The sequence below is a fragment of the Ambystoma mexicanum genome, chromosome 1q (genome assembly GCF_040938575.1).
Source record: "Ambystoma mexicanum isolate Mex_15411 chromosome 1q, UKY_AmexF1_1, whole genome shotgun sequence".
Classification (NCBI taxonomy): Eukaryota; Metazoa; Chordata; class Amphibia; order Caudata; family Ambystomatidae; genus Ambystoma; species Ambystoma mexicanum.
Genome location: NC_090922.1, coordinates 230,095,312 through 230,116,062, shown reverse-complemented (window position 1 = coordinate 230,116,062; position 20,751 = coordinate 230,095,312). Strand labels below are relative to the sequence as shown.

At 44.2% G+C, this 20,751-nt stretch overlaps 7 non-coding genes across 7 annotated transcripts; all 7 read left to right on the top strand.

Annotated features, from left to right (window-relative positions):
* The first annotated feature begins 2,580 nt into the window (after nt 1-2,580).
* On the top strand, nt 2,581-2,687 carry LOC138565290 (U6 spliceosomal RNA). The gene has a single exon (XR_011301182.1). It is a non-coding gene; the product is annotated as a U6 spliceosomal RNA (small nuclear RNA).
* Nucleotides 2,688-5,098: 2,411 nt separating this feature from the next.
* Nucleotides 5,099-5,205, top strand: LOC138565289 (U6 spliceosomal RNA). The gene has a single exon (XR_011301181.1). It is a non-coding gene; the product is annotated as a U6 spliceosomal RNA (small nuclear RNA).
* A 2,405-nt stretch (nt 5,206-7,610) lies between these two features.
* Nucleotides 7,611-7,717, top strand: LOC138565288 (U6 spliceosomal RNA). Its single transcript, XR_011301180.1, has one exon. It is a non-coding gene; the product is annotated as a U6 spliceosomal RNA (small nuclear RNA).
* Nucleotides 7,718-10,122: 2,405 nt separating this feature from the next.
* On the top strand, nt 10,123-10,229 carry LOC138565286 (U6 spliceosomal RNA). The gene has a single exon (XR_011301179.1). It is a non-coding gene; the product is annotated as a U6 spliceosomal RNA (small nuclear RNA).
* A 5,322-nt stretch (nt 10,230-15,551) lies between these two features.
* Nucleotides 15,552-15,658, top strand: LOC138565285 (U6 spliceosomal RNA). The gene has a single exon (XR_011301178.1). It is a non-coding gene; the product is annotated as a U6 spliceosomal RNA (small nuclear RNA).
* A 2,411-nt stretch (nt 15,659-18,069) lies between these two features.
* Nucleotides 18,070-18,176, top strand: LOC138565284 (U6 spliceosomal RNA). Its single transcript, XR_011301177.1, has one exon. It is a non-coding gene; the product is annotated as a U6 spliceosomal RNA (small nuclear RNA).
* A 2,411-nt stretch (nt 18,177-20,587) lies between these two features.
* On the top strand, nt 20,588-20,694 carry LOC138565283 (U6 spliceosomal RNA). The gene has a single exon (XR_011301176.1). It is a non-coding gene; the product is annotated as a U6 spliceosomal RNA (small nuclear RNA).
* Nucleotides 20,695-20,751: the final 57 nt, after the last annotated feature.

Below are 20,751 nucleotides of genomic sequence, written 5' to 3'. Positions count from 1 at the left end.
CTCTGTCGGCCATTTTGATTTCCGTTTGGCGCCGATTGCTTCTCCTTCTAAATGCCGATATCTCGGGATTGGCGCTTCGGAATCAGCTCCAGTTGCAGATATCGTTCCTACTAGGGTTCCGCCACCCTGTAGGAACCTTTTTTGGGGCTGGATTAGCCCAAATTCGCAGGATATTGCAGGATGTAGCTGGCGGCTTCGGGAGCTCTACGGGCTCACGTCTTCATCGGTCGCCAGTTTTTTTGTACTTTAATACATCTTTTTTTAATGAAGATTGAAATTGTATTTTCATACATAATACACGACAACACAATACATTTTGGGCCAAATTCAACACTAATGCCTCGGGAGACTTTTACTTGTGAGTCCTATTGACTGAATGAACAGCCCCATCTCCTTCAATTTCTTGACTTGTACTTTTAGAAGTGGCACGCTGCTTTTGTTTTTTATCCCATTCTACCAAACTCAGTATTATCACTTTTCCTCTTGTTGTGCACTCCAGCGTCAACTGCTTTAAGGAGCTATTTGCAAACATCGCTCTGAACTACAGCTTTACTTGCTTCTAGGCCTTAATCTTTAATTGTGGCTTAGCAGTGTACTCCGGATTTGGCTGCTTTTAGTTGGTTAATTCTTTTTTTATTTCTGTAACTTTCAAACAGTCCCATTGTGAAATACCATTGTCACAATGTGCTGCAGTGCAGGAAAACTTAAAATGAATGGTAGGGAGGGGGGGGTTATGGGGGAGGGAGGGAGGAGAGAGAGACAGAGAGAGAGAAAACAAAGAAAATATGGTTTTCGGTGGCTATGTGTTTGCATGGAAAAGATTTTAGGCTTTTAATCATGTGGAAAGGGGCTCTGTGGCTGGCATGGCAGCCTGTTGATGCTTTGTTGAGTTGCTTGGAACATGCAAGGAAGGAGACCTGAAGCACTCCCGACCAGGTCGCATGTCTCCAAGTTACTGAAATCCCACAGACCTTCTCCCCGTGCCACAAAGTTCTGGGAGATGAGCTCTGCAGTTGTTCCCCACAAGTCGCCAAGCTCCCCAGATTTACTTTCTCAGAGTTGCTAGTTACTGCTACCCTACCTCGACCACTATATTTTGCCCAGATACTTGCTACTGTGGAGTAAGCAGGGGTAAGAAAGAGAGCGAGGGGGTTTGCCTATGCAAATCATCTGCCAGGATCCTACCTGGGAGGTCATTCCATCTCACCAGCTGACACCTGGGCAGCGGCAGGTAATTTGGAGAACAGATATATACGGACAGGCCACAAAGCAAAGGCTGAGCTGTTGATTGAGGATCCCTTTTGCCATGTCTCCCTAAGTTACAGAGGTCCAGAAAATTCCACCCTCAGCTCTCATAGAGAGGTCCTTGGCCGATCGTGGCCGATCAGAGGAGGGAAGTGTCGGAGGTGACTGCACACTGCCTCACCTTCACTGCTTTCTACAGTGGTAATGCTTTTGCAGAAGGGGCCTGTACAAGTGATTTTGTTCTGCGCTGTGGGAAAGTGACATTTATCCACTGACATTAACCAAACTACTTGCGCTGTTCAACGCACATGCATGCAGAGAAATAATGTTATGTTTTTTGGGGAAGGTCTAGAGGGTCCTGCTGATGATTCTTTTAAGCTGTCTGCTACTCTTGCTTTTACATAGAGTCTTCCCTGCCCAGGAATGTTTAAGGTATACTGTATGTCCCTCCCTTACAATGAAAACTCTGTTGAAAGCACAGAGGTACATAGGAATGGATCTGTTAAGAAATGAGACAAAAAGCCTGGAAAATGTAGAAACAGGTAGTATTTGGACTTAGCACATTTGACTGTGAGTTAGTTTATTGTATCAGTTGACCCACTGACCCCCTTACCTTTTGTGTAATACTTTTGCTCTCAGTGGGGTTGCCCAAAGTTCCCTTCTTAAAGCGGCTTTCTTATAAAAAAATCCTAGACCTGCTTTTTGTGGCACACATGCCTCATATCCCGTTGCAGTTGATAAAGTCACATCATCTCCCACCAGTACAAGCTGTAAAAGATTTCCAGGGCTTATCCAAGCAAACTAGACGTGGGTCGAAGGTTGAGCAATCCTTAAATCAGCAGCAAAGTTAAAATTGAAATCAGCCTCAGAATCCTTTATAGGATGGTCCAACATCTGTTGCTTACAGGGCTCAATCGGACAGCCTCTGGTGCTGACTCCTTAAGCCACCTCCTGTTTTTGCCTTGTCCTTGATACAGCCATGGGCCCACATACACTCAGAGGTACCGAGTTTTTCTCATGTCTATTGGGTCTATTGTGATGCTCTCAGGCTTGTATGACCCAGCCATTGTGATGGGGAGGGGGTTTTCATTTTGCAAGCACCCTGGACCATTAATCTTTATATCTTTAAATATAATTGGCATTAAACTAAAACCCTTTAGGGCCAGATCAATACAGCAGCAAAGAATGCTTATTCGTTGTTGTTTGCCTCTTCATTTCATACCACCCGATATCTAAATGGTGTTTGGACTTTCTGCCCTCTGAAATAAGGACATTTGGTATGGCAAACCTTTGACCAGAGGTCCTAATCAATGGTTTGATTGACTCTCCCTTTGCGCTTGCTTCTGCAACACATGTACTAATATTGGAATGATAATGGGAAATTTAAATCGGCCCCTGCTCTAAAGGATGACACGCACATTCGTAAAGCATTCACTATTTTTGGAACATGACTGGACAGAAACTTTCTTAATTTGCAAGTGTTGATTTTTTAATAGATCTTTCTTTATTGAAGATTGAAATTGTATGTTCATTCATATTACACGACAACACAATGCATTTTGCGCCAAATTCAACACTAATGCCTCAGGAGCCTTTTACTTGTGAGTCCTCTTGACTGAATGAACAGCCCCGTCCCCTTCAATTTCTTGACTTGTACTTTTACAAGTGGCACGCTTCTTTTGTTTTTTTTTATCCCATTCTACCAAACTCAGTATTATCACTTTCCCCCTTGTTGTGCACTCCAGCGTAAACTGCTTTAAGGTGCTATTTGCAAATATCGCTCTGAACTACAGCTTTACTTGCTTCTGGGCCTTAATCTTTAAATGGGGCTGAGCAGAGTACTCCGGGTTTGGCTGCTTTTAGTTGGTTGATTTCTTTTTTGATTTCTGTAACTTTCAAACAGTCCCATTGTGAAATACCATTGCCACAATGTGCTGCAGTGCATGAAAACCTAAAATTAATGGTAGGGAGAGGGAGAGGGGCTGGGGGGAAGAGAGAGTGCGGGAGGGTGGGAGGGAGCGAGGGAAGGAGACAGGGAGGAGAGAGAGAGAAAACAAAGAAAATATGGTATTTGGGGGCTATGTATTTGCATGGAAAAGATTTTAGCCTTTTAATCAAGTGGAAAGGGGCTCTGTGGTTGGTATCTCAGCCTGTTGATGCTTTGTTGAGTTGCTTGGAACATGCAAGGAAGGAGACCTGAAGCACTCCCGACCAGGTTGCATGTCTCCAAGTTACTGAAATCCAACAGACCTCCTCCCTGTGCCACAAACTTCTGGGCACTGAGCTCTGCAGTTGTTCCCCACAGGTCGCCAAGTGTCCCAGATTTACTTTCTCAGAGTTGCTAGTTACTGCTACCCCACCTCGACCACTATATTTTCCCCAGATACTTGCTACTGTGGAGTAAGCAGGGCTAAGAGAGAGGGAGAGGGGGTGTGCCTATGCAAATCATCTGCCAGTATGCTTCCTGGGAGGTCATTCCATCTCACCATCTGACACCTGGGCAGCGGCAGGTAATTTGGAGAACAGACATATTCGGACAGGCCACAGAGCAAAAGCTGGGCCGTTGATTGAGGATCCCTTTAGCCATGTCTCCCTAAGTTACTGAGGTCCAGAAAAATTCCACCCTCAGCTCTTATAGAGAGGTCCTTGGCCGATCGTGGCCGATCAGGGTCGGGGGTGGGGGGACTGCACACTGCCTCACCTTTTCACTGCTTTCTACAGCGGTAATGCTTTTGCAGAAGGGGCCTGTACAAGTGATTTTGTCTGCGCTGTGGGAAAGTGACATTTATCCACTGACATTAACCAAATTACTTGCGCTGTTCAACGCACATACATGCATAGAAATCATGTTATGTTTTTTGGGGAAGGTCTAGAGGGTCCTGCTGATGATTTATTAAGCTGTCTGCTACTCTTGCTTTTACATAGTCTTCCCTGCCCAGGCATGTTTAAGGCATACTGCATGTCCCTCCATTACAATGAAAACTCTGTTGAAAGCACAGAGGTACATAGGAATGGATCTGTTAAGAAATGAGACAAAAAGCCTGGAAAATGTAGAAACAGGTAGTATTTGGACTTAGCACATTTGACTGTGAGTTAGTTTATTGTATCAGTTGACCCACTGACCCCCTTACCTTTTGTGTAATACTTTTGCTCTCAGTGGGGTTGCCCAAAGTTCCCTTCTTAAAGCGGCTTTCTTATAAAAAAATCCTAGACCTGCTTTTTGTGGCACACATGCCTCATATCCCGTTGCAGTTGATAAAGTCACATCATCTCCCACCAGTACAAGCTGTAAAAGATTTCCAGGGCTTATCCAAGCAAACTAGACGTGGGTCGAAGGTTGAGCAATCCTTAAATCAGCAGCAAAGTTAAAATTGAAATCAGCCTCAGAATCCTTTATAGGATGGTCCAACATCTGTTGCTTACAGGGCTCAATCGGACAGCCTCTGGTGCTGACTCCTTAAGCCACCTCCTGTTTTTGCCTTGTCCTTGATACAGCCATGGGCCCACATACACTCAGAGGTACCGAGTTTTTCTCATGTCTATTGGGTCTATTGTGATGCTCTCAGGCTTGTATGACCCAGCCATTGTGATGGGGAGGGGGTTTTCATTTTGCAAGCACCCTGGACCATTAATCTTTATATCTTTAAATATAATTGGCATTAAACTAAAACCCTTTAGGGCCAGATCAATACAGCAGCAAAGAATGCTTATTCGTTGTTGTTTGCCTCTTCATTTCATACCACCCGATATCTAAATGGTGTTTGGACTTTCTGCCCTCTGAAATAAGGACATTTGGTATGGCAAACCTTTGACCAGAGGTCCTAATCAATGGTTTGATTGACTCTCCCTTTGCGCTTGCTTCTGCAACACATGTACTAATATTGGAATGATAATGGGAAATTTAAATCGGCCCCTGCTCTAAAGGATGACACGCACATTCGTAAAGCATTCACTATTTTTGGAACATGACTGGACAGAAACTTTCTTAATTTGCAAGTGTTGATTTTTTAATAGATCTTTCTTTATTGAAGATTGAAATTGTATGTTCATTCATATTACACGACAACACAATGCATTTTGCGCCAAATTCAACACTAATGCCTCAGGAGCCTTTTACTTGTGAGTCCTCTTGACTGAATGAACAGCCCCGTCCCCTTCAATTTCTTGACTTGTACTTTTACAAGTGGCACGCTTCTTTTGTTTTTTTTTATCCCATTCTACCAAACTCAGTATTATCACTTTCCCCCTTGTTGTGCACTCCAGCGTAAACTGCTTTAAGGTGCTATTTGCAAATATCGCTCTGAACTACAGCTTTACTTGCTTCTGGGCCTTAATCTTTAAATGGGGCTGAGCAGAGTACTCCGGGTTTGGCTGCTTTTAGTTGGTTGATTTCTTTTTTGATTTCTGTAACTTTCAAACAGTCCCATTGTGAAATACCATTGCCACAATGTGCTGCAGTGCATGAAAACTTAAAATTAATGGTAGGGAGAGGGAGAGGGGCTGGGGGGAAGAGAGAGTGCGGGAGGGTGGGAGGGAGCGAGGGAAGGAGACAGGGAGGAGAGAGAGAGAAAACAAAGAAAATATGGTATTTGGGGGCTATGTATTTGCATGGAAAAGATTTTAGCCTTTTAATCAAGTGGAAAGGGGCTCTGTGGTTGGTATCTCAGCCTGTTGATGCTTTGTTGAGTTGCTTGGAACATGCAAGGAAGGAGACCTGAAGCACTCCCGACCAGGTTGCATGTCTCCAAGTTACTGAAATCCAACAGACCTCCTCCCTGTGCCACAAACTTCTGGGCACTGAGCTCTGCAGTTGTTCCCCACAGGTCGCCAAGTGTCCCAGATTTACTTTCTCAGAGTTGCTAGTTACTGCTACCCCACCTCGACCACTATATTTTCCCCAGATACTTGCTACTGTGGAGTAAGCAGGGCTAAGAGAGAGGGGGTGTGCCTATGCAAATCATCTGCCAGTATGCTTCCTGGGAGGTCATTCCATCTCACCATCTGACACCTGGGCAGCGGCAGGTAATTTGGAGAACAGACATATTCGGACAGGCCACAGAGCAAAAGCTGGGCCGTTGATTGAGGATCCCTTTAGCCATGTCTCCCTAAGTTACTGAGGTCCAGAAAAATTCCACCCTCAGCTCTTATAGAGAGGTCCTTGGCCGATCGTGGCCGATCAGGGTCGGGGGTGGGGGGACTGCACACTGCCTCACCTTTTCACTGCTTTCTACAGCGGTAATGCTTTTGCAGAAGGGGCCTGTACAAGTGATTTTGTCTGCGCTGTGGGAAAGTGACATTTATCCACTGACATTAACCAAATTACTTGCGCTGTTCAACGCACATACATGCATAGAAATCATGTTATGTTTTTTGGGGAAGGTCTAGAGGGTCCTGCTGATGATTTATTAAGCTGTCTGCTACTCTTGCTTTTACATAGTCTTCCCTGCCCAGGCATGTTTAAGGCATACTGCATGTCCCTCCATTACAATGAAAACTCTGTTGAAAGCACAGAGGTACATAGGAATGGATCTGTTAAGAAATGAGACAAAAAGCCTGGAAAATGTAGAAACAGGTAGTATTTGGACTTAGCACATTTGACTGTGAGTTAGTTTATTGTATCAGTTGACCCACTGACCCCCTTACCTTTTGTGTAATACTTTTGCTCTCAGTGGGGTTGCCCAAAGTTCCCTTCTTAAAGCGGCTTTCTTATAAAAAAATCCTAGACCTGCTTTTTGTGGCACACATGCCTCATATCCCGTTGCAGTTGATAAAGTCACATCATCTCCCACCAGTACAAGCTGTAAAAGATTTCCAGGGCTTATCCAAGCAAACTAGACGTGGGTCGAAGGTTGAGCAATCCTTAAATCAGCAGCAAAGTTAAAATTGAAATCAGCCTCAGAATCCTTTATAGGATGGTCCAACATCTGTTGCTTACAGGGCTCAATCGGACAGCCTCTGGTGCTGACTCCTTAAGCCACCTCCTGTTTTTGCCTTGTCCTTGATACAGCCATGGGCCCACATACACTCAGAGGTACCGAGTTTTTCTCATGTCTATTGGGTCTATTGTGATGCTCTCAGGCTTGTATGACCCAGCCATTGTGATGGGGAGGGGGTTTTCATTTTGCAAGCACCCTGGACCATTAATCTTTATATCTTTAAATATAATTGGCATTAAACTAAAACCCTTTAGGGCCAGATCAATACAGCAGCAAAGAATGCTTATTCGTTGTTGTTTGCCTCTTCATTTCATACCACCCGATATCTAAATGGTGTTTGGACTTTCTGCCCTCTGAAATAAGGACATTTGGTATGGCAAACCTTTGACCAGAGGTCCTAATCAATGGTTTGATTGACTCTCCCTTTGCGCTTGCTTCTGCAACACATGTACTAATATTGGAATGATAATGGGAAATTTAAATCGGCCCCTGCTCTAAAGGATGACACGCACATTCGTAAAGCATTCACTATTTTTGGAACATGACTGGACAGAAACTTTCTTAATTTGCAAGTGTTGATTTTTTAATAGATCTTTCTTTATTGAAGATTGAAATTGTATGTTCATTCATATTACACGACAACACAATGCATTTTGCGCCAAATTCAACACTAATGCCTCAGGAGCCTTTTACTTGTGAGTCCTCTTGACTGAATGAACAGCCCCGTCCCCTTCAATTTCTTGACTTGTACTTTTACAAGTGGCACGCTTCTTTTGTTTTTTTTTATCCCATTCTACCAAACTCAGTATTATCACTTTCCCCCTTGTTGTGCACTCCAGCGTAAACTGCTTTAAGGTGCTATTTGCAAATATCGCTCTGAACTACAGCTTTACTTGCTTCTGGGCCTTAATCTTTAAATGGGGCTGAGCAGAGTACTCCGGGTTTGGCTGCTTTTAGTTGGTTGATTTCTTTTTTGATTTCTGTAACTTTCAAACAGTCCCATTGTGAAATACCATTGCCACAATGTGCTGCAGTGCATGAAAACTTAAAATTAATGGTAGGGAGAGGGAGAGGGGCTGGGGGGAAGAGAGAGTGCGGGAGGGTGGGAGGGAGCGAGGGAAGGAGACAGGGAGGAGAGAGAGAGAAAACAAAGAAAATATGGTATTTGGGGGCTATGTATTTGCATGGAAAAGATTTTAGCCTTTTAATCAAGTGGAAAGGGGCTCTGTGGTTGGTATCTCAGCCTGTTGATGCTTTGTTGAGTTGCTTGGAACATGCAAGGAAGGAGACCTGAAGCACTCCCGACCAGGTTGCATGTCTCCAAGTTACTGAAATCCAACAGACCTCCTCCCTGTGCCACAAACTTCTGGGCACTGAGCTCTGCAGTTGTTCCCCACAGGTCGCCAAGTGTCCCAGATTTACTTTCTCAGAGTTGCTAGTTACTGCTACCCCACCTCGACCACTATATTTTCCCCAGATACTTGCTACTGTGGAGTAAGCAGGGCTAAGAGAGAGGGGGTGTGCCTATGCAAATCATCTGCCAGTATGCTTCCTGGGAGGTCATTCCATCTCACCATCTGACACCTGGGCAGCGGCAGGTAATTTGGAGAACAGACATATTCGGACAGGCCACAGAGCAAAAGCTGGGCCGTTGATTGAGGATCCCTTTAGCCATGTCTCCCTAAGTTACTGAGGTCCAGAAAAATTCCACCCTCAGCTCTTATAGAGAGGTCCTTGGCCGATCGTGGCCGATCAGGGTCGGGGGTGGGGGGACTGCACACTGCCTCACCTTTTCACTGCTTTCTACAGCGGTAATGCTTTTGCAGAAGGGGCCTGTACAAGTGATTTTGTCTGCGCTGTGGGAAAGTGACATTTATCCACTGACATTAACCAAATTACTTGCGCTGTTCAACGCACATACATGCATAGAAATCATGTTATGTTTTTTGGGGAAGGTCTAGAGGGTCCTGCTGATGATTTATTAAGCTGTCTGCTACTCTTGCTTTTACATAGTCTTCCCTGCCCAGGCATGTTTAAGGCATACTGCATGTCCCTCCATTACAATGAAAACTCTGTTGAAAGCACAGAGGTACATAGGAATGGATCTGTTAAGAAATGAGACAAAAAGCCTGGAAAATGTAGAAACAGGTAGTATTTGGACTTAGCACATTTGACTGTGAGTTAGTTTATTGTATCAGTTGACCCACTGACCCCCTTACCTTTTGTGTAATACTTTTGCTCTCAGTGGGGTTGCCCAAAGTTCCCTTCTTAAAGCGGCTTTCTTATAAAAAAATCCTAGACCTGCTTTTTGTGGCACACATGCCTCATATCCCGTTGCAGTTGATAAAGTCACATCATCTCCCACCAGTACAAGCTGTAAAAGATTTCCAGGGCTTATCCAAGCAAACTAGACGTGGGTCGAAGGTTGAGCAATCCTTAAATCAGCAGCAAAGTTAAAATTGAAATCAGCCTCAGAATCCTTTATAGGATGGTCCAACATCTGTTGCTTACAGGGCTCAATCGGACAGCCTCTGGTGCTGACTCCTTAAGCCACCTCCTGTTTTTGCCTTGTCCTTGATACAGCCATGGGCCCACATACACTCAGAGGTACCGAGTTTTTCTCATGTCTATTGGGTCTATTGTGATGCTCTCAGGCTTGTATGACCCAGCCATTGTGATGGGGAGGGGGTTTTCATTTTGCAAGCACCCTGGACCATTAATCTTTATATCTTTAAATATAATTGGCATTAAACTAAAACCCTTTAGGGCCAGATCAATACAGCAGCAAAGAATGCTTATTCGTTGTTGTTTGCCTCTTCATTTCATACCACCCGATATCTAAATGGTGTTTGGACTTTCTGCCCTCTGAAATAAGGACATTTGGTATGGCAAACCTTTGACCAGAGGTCCTAATCAATGGTTTGATTGACTCTCCCTTTGCGCTTGCTTCTGCAACACATGTACTAATATTGGAATGATAATGGGAAATTTAAATCGGCCCCTGCTCTAAAGGATGACACGCACATTCGTAAAGCATTCACTATTTTTGGAACATGACTGGACAGAAACTTTCTTAATTTGCAAGTGTTGATTTTTTAATAGATCTTTCTTTATTGAAGATTGAAATTGTATGTTCATTCATATTATACGACAACACAATGCATTTTGCGCCAAATTCAACACTAATGCCTCAGGAGCCTTTTACTTGTGAGTCCTCTTGACTGAATGAACAGCCCCGTCCCCTTCAATTTCTTGACTTGTACTTTTACAAGTGGCACGCTTCTTTTGTTTTTTTTTATCCCATTCTACCAAACTCAGTATTATCACTTTCCCCCTTGTTGTGCACTCCAGCGTAAACTGCTTTAAGGTGCTATTTGCAAATATCGCTCTGAACTACAGCTTTACTTGCTTCTGGGCCTTAATCTTTAAATGGGGCTGAGCAGTGTACTCCGGGTTTGGCTGCTTTTAGTTGGTTGATTTCTTTTTTGATTTCTGTAACTTTCAAACAGTCCCATTGTGAAATACCATTGCCACAATGTGCTGCAGTGCATGAAAACTTAAAATTAATGGTAGGGAGAGGGAGAGGGGCTGGGGGGAAGAGAGAGTGCGGGAGGGTGGGAGGGAGACAGGGAGGAGAGAGAGAGAAAACAAAGAAAATATGGTATTTGGGGGCTATGTATTTGCATGGAAAAGATTTTAGCCTTTTAATCAAGTGGAAAGGGGCTCTGTGGTTGGTATCTCAGCCTGTTGATGCTTTGTTGAGTTGCTTGGAACATGCAAGGAAGGAGACCTGAAGCACTCCCGACCAGGTTGCATGCCTCCAAGTTACTGAAATCCAACAGACCTCCTCCCTGTGCCACAAACTTCTGGGCACTGAGCTCTGCAGTTGTTCCCCACAGGTCGCCAAGTGTCCCAGATTTACTTTCTCAGAGTTGCTAGTTACTGCTACCCCACCTCGACCACTATATTTTCCCCAGATACTTGCTACTGTGGAGTAAGCAGGGCTAAGAGAGAGGGAGAGGGGGTGTGCCTATGCAAATCATCTGCCAGTATGCTTCCTGGGAGGTCATTCCATCTCACCATCTGACACCTGGGCAGCGGCAGGTAATTTGGAGAACAGACATATTCGGACAGGCCACAGAGCAAAAGCTGGGCCGTTGATTGAGGATCCCTTTAGCCATGTCTCCCTAAGTTACTGAGGTCCAGAAAAATTCCACCCTCAGCTCTTATAGAGAGGTCCTTGGCCGATCGTGGCCGATCAGGGTCGGGGGTGGGGGGACTGCACACTGCCTCACCTTTTCACTGCTTTCTACAGCGGTAATGCTTTTGCAGAAGGGGCCTGTACAAGTGATTTTGTCTGCGCTGTGGGAAAGTGACATTTATCCACTGACATTAACCAAATTACTTGCGCTGTTCAACGCACATACATGCATAGAAATCATGTTATGTTTTTTGGGGAAGGTCTAGAGGGTCCTGCTGATGATTTATTAAGCTGTCTGCTACTCTTGCTTTTACATAGTCTTCCCTGCCCAGGCATGTTTAAGGCATACTGCATGTCCCTCCATTACAATGAAAACTCTGTTGAAAGCACAGAGGTACATAGGAATGGATCTGTTAAGAACTGAAACAAAAAGCCTGGAAAAATGTCGAAACGCGTAGGATTTGGACTTACAATTAACTGACTCACATTCAGATGTGCTATCCCTTGCCCCCCTGACCCCCTTTCCTTTTGTGTAATCCTTTTGTTCTCAGTAGGGTTTTCCAAAGTGGCTTTCAAATAAAAGATCATAGACCTGCATTTTGTGGCACACATGCCTCATATCCCGTTGCTCTTGATAAACTCACATCATCTCCCACCAATACAAGCTGTAAAAGATTTTCAGGGCTTAGCCAAGCAAACTAGACGCGGGTCGAAGGTTGAGCAATCCTTTAATCAGCAGCAAAGTTAACATTGAAATAAGCCTCAGAATCTCTTAAAGGATGGTCCAACATCTGTTGCTGGCAGTGCGCAATGGGGCAGCCTGGGTCCTGACACCTTAAGCCATCTCCTATTCTTGCCTTGTCCTTGATCCAGCCATGGGCCCACATGCACTCAGAGGTACAGAGTGTTTCTCATGTCTCTGGGTCTGCTGTGATGCTCTCACTCTTGCATCACCCAGCCATCGTGATGGGGAGAGGGGTGTCGATTTGCAAGCACCGTTGAGCATGAATCTTTTTATCTTTAAATATAATTGGCATTAAACCAAACCCTTTAGGACCAGATCAATAAAGCAGCAAAGAATGCTGATGTATTGCTGTTTGCCGCTTAATTCCATACCATCCGACATCTAAATGGTGTTTGGTCAAACGTTTGCCATATCAAATGTCCTTATGTTAAAGAGCAGAAAGTCCAGAGGTCCTAATCAATGGTTTGGTTGGCTCTCCCTTTGCGCTTGCCTTAAGGCGTCAGCCCGATTGCGCCCTGCAAGCAACCAGTGTTGGCCCATCCTTTAAGAGATTCTGAAGCTGATTTCAATGTTATTTTTGCTGCTGATTTAAGGATTGCTCAACCTTCGGCCCACGTCTAATTTCCTTGGCTATGCCCTTGACATCTTTTACAGCTTGTATTGGTGGGAGATGATGTGAGTTTATCAAGAGCAACGGGATATGAGGCATGTGGGCCATAAAAAACATGTCTAGGATCTTTTTTTATAAGAAAGTCTCTTTAAGTAGGGAACTTTGGACAACACTGCTGAGAGCAAAAGGATTACACAAAAGGTAAGCGGGTCAGTGGGTCAAGGGATAGCACATCTGACTGTGAGTCCGTTTATTGTAAGTCCAAATCCTACCTGTTTCAACATTTTTCCAGGCTTTTGGTTTCATTTCTTAACAGATCCATTCCTATGTACCTCAGCAAAACATGTACTAATATTGGAATGAAAATGGGAAAATAGAATTGGCCCCTGCTTCAAAGGATGACACGCACATTCGTAAAGCATTCACTATTTTTGGCACACGACAGGACAGAAACTTTCTTAATCTGCAAGTATTTATTTTTTAATACATCTTTTTTTAATGAAGATTGAAATTGTATTTTCATACATAATACACGACAACACAATACATTTTGGGCCAAATTCAACACTAATGCCTCGGGAGACTTTTACTTGTGAGTCCTATTGACTGAATGAACAGCCCCATCTCCTTCAATTTCTTGACTTGTACTTTTAGAAGTGGCACGCTGCTTTTGTTTTTTATCCCATTCTACCAAACTCAGTATTATCACTTTTCCTCTTGTTGTGCACTCCAGCGTCAACTGCTTTAAGGAGCTATTTGCAAACATCGCTCTGAACTACAGCTTTACTTGCTTCTAGGCCTTAATCTTTAATTGTGGCTTAGCAGTGTACTCCGGATTTGGCTGCTTTTAGTTGGTTAATTCTTTTTTTATTTCTGTAACTTTCAAACAGTCCCATTGTGAAATACCATTGTCACAATGTGCTGCAGTGCAGGAAAACTTAAAATGAATGGTAGGGAGGGGGGGGTTATGGGGGAGGGAGGGAGGAGAGAGAGACAGAGAGAGAGAAAACAAAGAAAATATGGTTTTCGGTGGCTATGTGTTTGCATGGAAAAGATTTTAGGCTTTTAATCATGTGGAAAGGGGCTCTGTGGCTGGCATGGCAGCCTGTTGATGCTTTGTTGAGTTGCTTGGAACATGCAAGGAAGGAGACCTGAAGCACTCCCGACCAGGTCGCATGTCTCCAAGTTACTGAAATCCCACAGACCTTCTCCCCGTGCCACAAAGTTCTGGGAGATGAGCTCTGCAGTTGTTCCCCACAAGTCGCCAAGCTCCCCAGATTTACTTTCTCAGAGTTGCTAGTTACTGCTACCCTACCTCGACCACTATATTTTGCCCAGATACTTGCTACTGTGGAGTAAGCAGGGGTAAGAAAGAGAGCGAGGGGGTTTGCCTATGCAAATCATCTGCCAGGATCCTACCTGGGAGGTCATTCCATCTCACCAGCTGACACCTGGGCAGCGGCAGGTAATTTGGAGAACAGATATATACGGACAGGCCACAAAGCAAAGGCTGAGCTGTTGATTGAGGATCCCTTTTGCCATGTCTCCCTAAGTTACAGAGGTCCAGAAAATTCCACCCTCAGCTCTCATAGAGAGGTCCTTGGCCGATCGTGGCCGATCAGAGGAGGGAAGTGTCGGAGGTGACTGCACACTGCCTCACCTTCACTGCTTTCTACAGTGGTAATGCTTTTGCAGAAGGGGCCTGTACAAGTGATTTTGTTCTGCGCTGTGGGAAAGTGACATTTATCCACTGACATTAACCAAACTACTTGCGCTGTTCAACGCACATGCATGCAGAGAAATAATGTTATGTTTTTTGGGGAAGGTCTAGAGGGTCCTGCTGATGATTCTTTTAAGCTGTCTGCTACTCTTGCTTTTACATAGAGTCTTCCCTGCCCAGGAATGTTTAAGGTATACTGTATGTCCCTCCCTTACAATGAAAACTCTGTTGAAAGCACAGAGGTACATAGGAATGGATCTGTTAAGAAATGAGACAAAAAGCCTGGAAAATGTAGAAACAGGTAGTATTTGGACTTAGCACATTTGACTGTGAGTTAGTTTATTGTATCAGTTGACCCACTGACCCCCTTACCTTTTGTGTAATACTTTTGCTCTCAGTGGGGTTGCCCAAAGTTCCCTTCTTAAAGCGGCTTTCTTATAAAAAAATCCTAGACCTGCTTTTTGTGGCACACATGCCTCATATCCCGTTGCAGTTGATAAAGTCACATCATCTCCCACCAGTACAAGCTGTAAAAGATTTCCAGGGCTTATCCAAGCAAACTAGACGTGGGTCGAAGGTTGAGCAATCCTTAAATCAGCAGCAAAGTTAAAATTGAAATCAGCCTCAGAATCCTTTATAGGATGGTCCAACATCTGTTGCTTACAGGGCTCAATCGGACAGCCTCTGGTGCTGACTCCTTAAGCCACCTCCTGTTTTTGCCTTGTCCTTGATACAGCCATGGGCCCACATACACTCAGAGGTACCGAGTTTTTCTCATGTCTATTGGGTCTATTGTGATGCTCTCAGGCTTGTATGACCCAGCCATTGTGATGGGGAGGGGGTTTTCATTTTGCAAGCACCCTGGACCATTAATCTTTATATCTTTAAATATAATTGGCATTAAACTAAAACCCTTTAGGGCCAGATCAATACAGCAGCAAAGAATGCTTATTCGTTGTTGTTTGCCTCTTCATTTCATACCACCCGATATCTAAATGGTGTTTGGACTTTCTGCCCTCTGAAATAAGGACATTTGGTATGGCAAACCTTTGACCAGAGGTCCTAATCAATGGTTTGATTGACTCTCCCTTTGCGCTTGCTTCTGCAACACATGTACTAATATTGGAATGATAATGGGAAATTTAAATCGGCCCCTGCTCTAAAGGATGACACGCACATTCGTAAAGCATTCACTATTTTTGGAACATGACTGGACAGAAACTTTCTTAATTTGCAAGTGTTGATTTTTTAATAGATCTTTCTTTATTGAAGATTGAAATTGTATGTTCATTCATATTACACGACAACACAATGCATTTTGCGCCAAATTCAACACTAATGCCTCAGGAGCCTTTTACTTGTGAGTCCTCTTGACTGAATGAACAGCCCCGTCCCCTTCAATTTCTTGACTTGTACTTTTACAAGTGGCACGCTTCTTTTGTTTTTTTTTATCCCATTCTACCAAACTCAGTATTATCACTTTCCCCCTTGTTGTGCACTCCAGCGTAAACTGCTTTAAGGTGCTATTTGCAAATATCGCTCTGAACTACAGCTTTACTTGCTTCTGGGCCTTAATCTTTAAATGGGGCTGAGCAGAGTACTCCGGGTTTGGCTGCTTTTAGTTGGTTGATTTCTTTTTTGATTTCTGTAACTTTCAAACAGTCCCATTGTGAAATACCATTGCCACAATGTGCTGCAGTGCATGAAAACCTAAAATTAATGGTAGGGAGAGGGAGAGGGGCTGGGGGGAAGAGAGAGTGCGGGAGGGTGGGAGGGAGCGAGGGAAGGAGACAGGGAGGAGAGAGAGAGAAAACAAAGAAAATATGGTATTTGGGGGCTATGTATTTGCATGGAAAAGATTTTAGCCTTTTAATCAAGTGGAAAGGGGCTCTGTGGTTGGTATCTCAGCCTGTTGATGCTTTGTTGAGTTGCTTGGAACATGCAAGGAAGGAGACCTGAAGCACTCCCGACCAGGTTGCATGTCTCCAAGTTACTGAAATCCAACAGACCTCCTCCCTGTGCCACAAACTTCTGGGCACTGAGCTCTGCAGTTGTTCCCCACAGGTCGCCAAGTGTCCCAGATTTACTTTCTCAGAGTTGCTAGTTACTGCTACCCCACCTCGACCACTATATTTTCCCCAGATACTTGCTACTGTGGAGTAAGCAGGGCTAAGAGAGAGGGAGAGGGGGTGTGCCTATGCAAATCATCTGCCAGTATGCTTCCTGGGAGGTCATTCCATCTCACCATCTGACACCTGGGCAGCGGCAGGTAATTTGGAGAACAGACATATTCGGACAGGCCACAGAGCAAAAGCTGGGCCGTTGATTGAGGATCCCTTTAGCCATGTCTCCCTAAGTTACTGAGGTCCAGAAAAATTCCACCCTCAGCTCTTATAGAGAGGTCCTTGGCCGATCGTGGCCGATCAGGGTCGGGGGTGGGGGGACTGCACACTGCCTCACCTTTTCACTGCTTTCTACAGCGGTAATGCTTTTGCAGAAGGGGCCTGTACAAGTGATTTTGTCTGCGCTGTGGGAAAGTGACATTTATCCACTGACATTAACCAAATTACTTGCGCTGTTCAACGCACATACATGCATAGAAATCATGTTATGTTTTTTGGGGAAGGTCTAGAGGGTCCTGCTGATGATTTATTAAGCTGTCTGCTACTCTTGCTTTTACATAGTCTTCCCTGCCCAGGCATGTTTAAGGCATACTGCATGTCCCTCCATTACAATGAAAACTCTGTTGAAAGCACAGAGGTACATAGGAATGGATCTGTTAAGAAATGAGACAAAAAGCCTGGAAAATGTAGAAACAGGTAGTATTTGGACTTAGCACATTTGACTGTGAGTTAGTTTATTGTATCAGTTGACCCACTGACCCCCTTACCTTTTGTGTAATACTTTTGCTCTCAGTGGGGTTGCCCAAAGTTCCCTTCTTAAAGCGGCTTTCTTATAAAAAAATCCTAGACCTGCTTTTTGTGGCACACATGCCTCATATCCCGTTGCAGTTGATAAAGTCACATCATCTCCCACCAGTACAAGCTGTAAAAGATTTCCAGGGCTTATCCAAGCAAACTAGACGTGGGTCGAAGGTTGAGCAATCCTTAAATCAGCAGCAAAGTTAAAATTGAAATCAGCCTCAGAATCCTTTATAGGATGGTCCAACATCTGTTGCTTACAGGGCTCAATCGGACAGCCTCTGGTGCTGACTCCTTAAGCCACCTCCTGTTTTTGCCTTGTCCTTGATACAGCCATGGGCCCACATACACTCAGAGGTACCGAGTTTTTCTCATGTCTATTGGGTCTATTGTGATGCTCTCAGGCTTGTATGACCCAGCCATTGTGATGGGGAGGGGGTTTTCATTTTGCAAGCACCCTGGACCATTAATCTTTATATCTTTAAATATAATTGGCATTAAACTAAAACCCTTTAGGGCCAGATCAATACAGCAGCAAAGAATGCTTATTCGTTGTTGTTTGCCTCTTCATTTCATACCACCCGATATCTAAATGGTGTTTGGACTTTCTGCCCTCTGAAATAAGGACATTTGGTATGGCAAACCTTTGACCAGAGGTCCTAATCAATGGTTTGATTGACTCTCCCTTTGCGCTTGCTTCTGCAACACATGTACTAATATTGGAATGATAATGGGAAATTTAAATCGGCCCCTGCTCTAAAGGATGACACGCACATTCGTAAAGCATTCACTATTTTTGGAACATGACTGGACAGAAACTTTCTTAATTTGCAAGTGTTGATTTTTTAATAGATCTTTCTTTATTGAAGATTGAAATTGTATGTTCATTCATATTACACGACAACACAATGCATTTTGCGCCAAATTCAACACTAATGCCTCAGGAGCCTTTTACTTGTGAGTCCTCTTGACTGAATGAACAGCCCCGTCCCCTTCAATTTCTTGACTTGTACTTTTACAAGTGGCACGCTTCTTTTGTTTTTTTTTATCCCATTCTACCAAACTCAGTATTATCACTTTCCCCCTTGTTGTGCACTCCAGCGTAAACTGCTTTAAGGTGCTATTTGCAAATATCGCTCTGAACTACAGCTTTACTTGCTTCTGGGCCTTAATCTTTAAATGGGGCTGAGCAGAGTACTCCGGGTTTGGCTGCTTTTAGTTGGTTGATTTCTTTTTTGATTTCTGTAACTTTCAAACAGTCCCATTGTGAAATACCATTGCCACAATGTGCTGCAGTGCATGAAAACCTAAAATTAATGGTAGGGAGAGGGAGAGGGGCTGGGGGGAAGAGAGAGTGCGGGAGGGTGGGAGGGAGCGAGGGAAGGAGACAGGGAGGAGAGAGAGAGAAAACAAAGAAAATATGGTATTTGGGGGCTATGTATTTGCATGGAAAAGATTTTAGCCTTTTAATCAAGTGGAAAGGGGCTCTGTGGTTGGTATCTCAGCCTGTTGATGCTTTGTTGAGTTGCTTGGAACATGCAAGGAAGGAGACCTGAAGCACTCCCGACCAGGTTGCATGTCTCCAAGTTACTGAAATCCAACAGACCTCCTCCCTGTGCCACAAACTTCTGGGCACTGAGCTCTGCAGTTGTTCCCCACAGGTCGCCAAGTGTCCCAGATTTACTTTCTCAGAGTTGCTAGTTACTGCTACCCCACCTCGACCACTATATTTTCCCCAGATACTTGCTACTGTGGAGTAAGCAGGGCTAAGAGAGAGGGAGAGGGGGTGTGCCTATGCAAATCATCTGCCAGTATGCTTCCTGGGAGGTCATTCCATCTCACCATCTGACACCTGGGCAGCGGCAGGTAATTTGGAGAACAGACATATTCGGACAGGCCACAGAGCAAAAGCTGGGCCGTTGATTGAGGATCCCTTTAGCCATGTCTCCCTAAGTTACTGAGGTCCAGAAAAATTCCACCCTCAGCTCTTATAGAGAGGTCCTTGGCCGATCGTGGCCGATCAGGGTCGGGGGTGGGGGGACTGCACACTGCCTCACCTTTTCACTGCTTTCTACAGCGGTAATGCTTTTGCAGAAGGGGCCTGTACAAGTGATTTTGTCTGCGCTGTGGGAAAGTGACATTTATCCACTGACATTAACCAAATTACTTGCGCTGTTCAACGCACATACATGCATAGAAATCATGTTATGTTTTTTGGGGAAGGTCTAGAGGGTCCTGCTGATGATTTATTAAGCTGTCTGCTACTCTTGCTTTTACATAGTCTTCCCTGCCCAGGCATGTTTAAGGCATACTGCATGTCCCTCCATTACAATGAAAACTCTGTTGAAAGCACAGAGGTACATAGGAATGGATCTGTTAAGAAATGAGACAAAAAGCCTGGAAAATGTAGAAACAGGTAGTATTTGGACTTAGCACATTTGACTGTGAGTTAGTTTATTGTATCAGTTGACCCACTGACCCCCTTACCTTTTGTGTAATACTTTTGCTCTCAGTGGGGTTGCCCAAAGTTCCCTTCTTAAAGCGGCTTTCTTATAAAAAAATCCTAGACCTGCTTTTTGTGGCACACATGCCTCATATCCCGTTGCAGTTGATAAAGTCACATCATCTCCCACCAGTACAAGCTGTAAAAGATTTCCAGGGCTTATCCAAGCAAACTAGACGTGGGTCGAAGGTTGAGCAATCCTTAAATCAGCAGCAAAGTTAAAATTGAAATCAGCCTCAGAATCCTTTATAGGATGGTCCAACATCTGTTGCTTACAGGGCTCAATCGGACAGCCTCTGGTGCTGACTCCTTAAGCCACCTCCTGTTTTTGCCTTGTCCTTGATACAGCCATGGGCCCACATACACTCAGAGGTACCGAGTTTTTCTCATGTCTATTGGGTCTATTGTGATGCTCTCAGGCTTGTATGACCCAGCCATTGTGATGGGGAGGGGGTTTTCATTTTGCAAGCACCCTGGACCATTAATCTTTATATCTTTAAATATAATTGGCATTAAACTAAAACCCTTTAGGGCCAGATCAATACAGCAGCAAAGAATGCTTATTCGTTGTTGTTTGCCTCTTCATTTCATACCACCCGATATCTAAATGGTGTTTGGACTTTCTGCCCTCTGAAATAAGGACATTTGGTATGGCAAACCTTTGACCAGAGGTCCTAATCAATGGTTTGATTGACTCTCCCTTTGCGCTTGCTTCTGCAACACATGTACTAATATTGGAATGATAATGGGAAATTTAAATCGGCCCCTGCTCTAAAGGATGACACGCACATTCGTAAAGCATTCACTATTTTTGGAACATGACTGGACAGAAACTTTCTTAATTTGCAAGTGTTGATTTTTTAATAGATC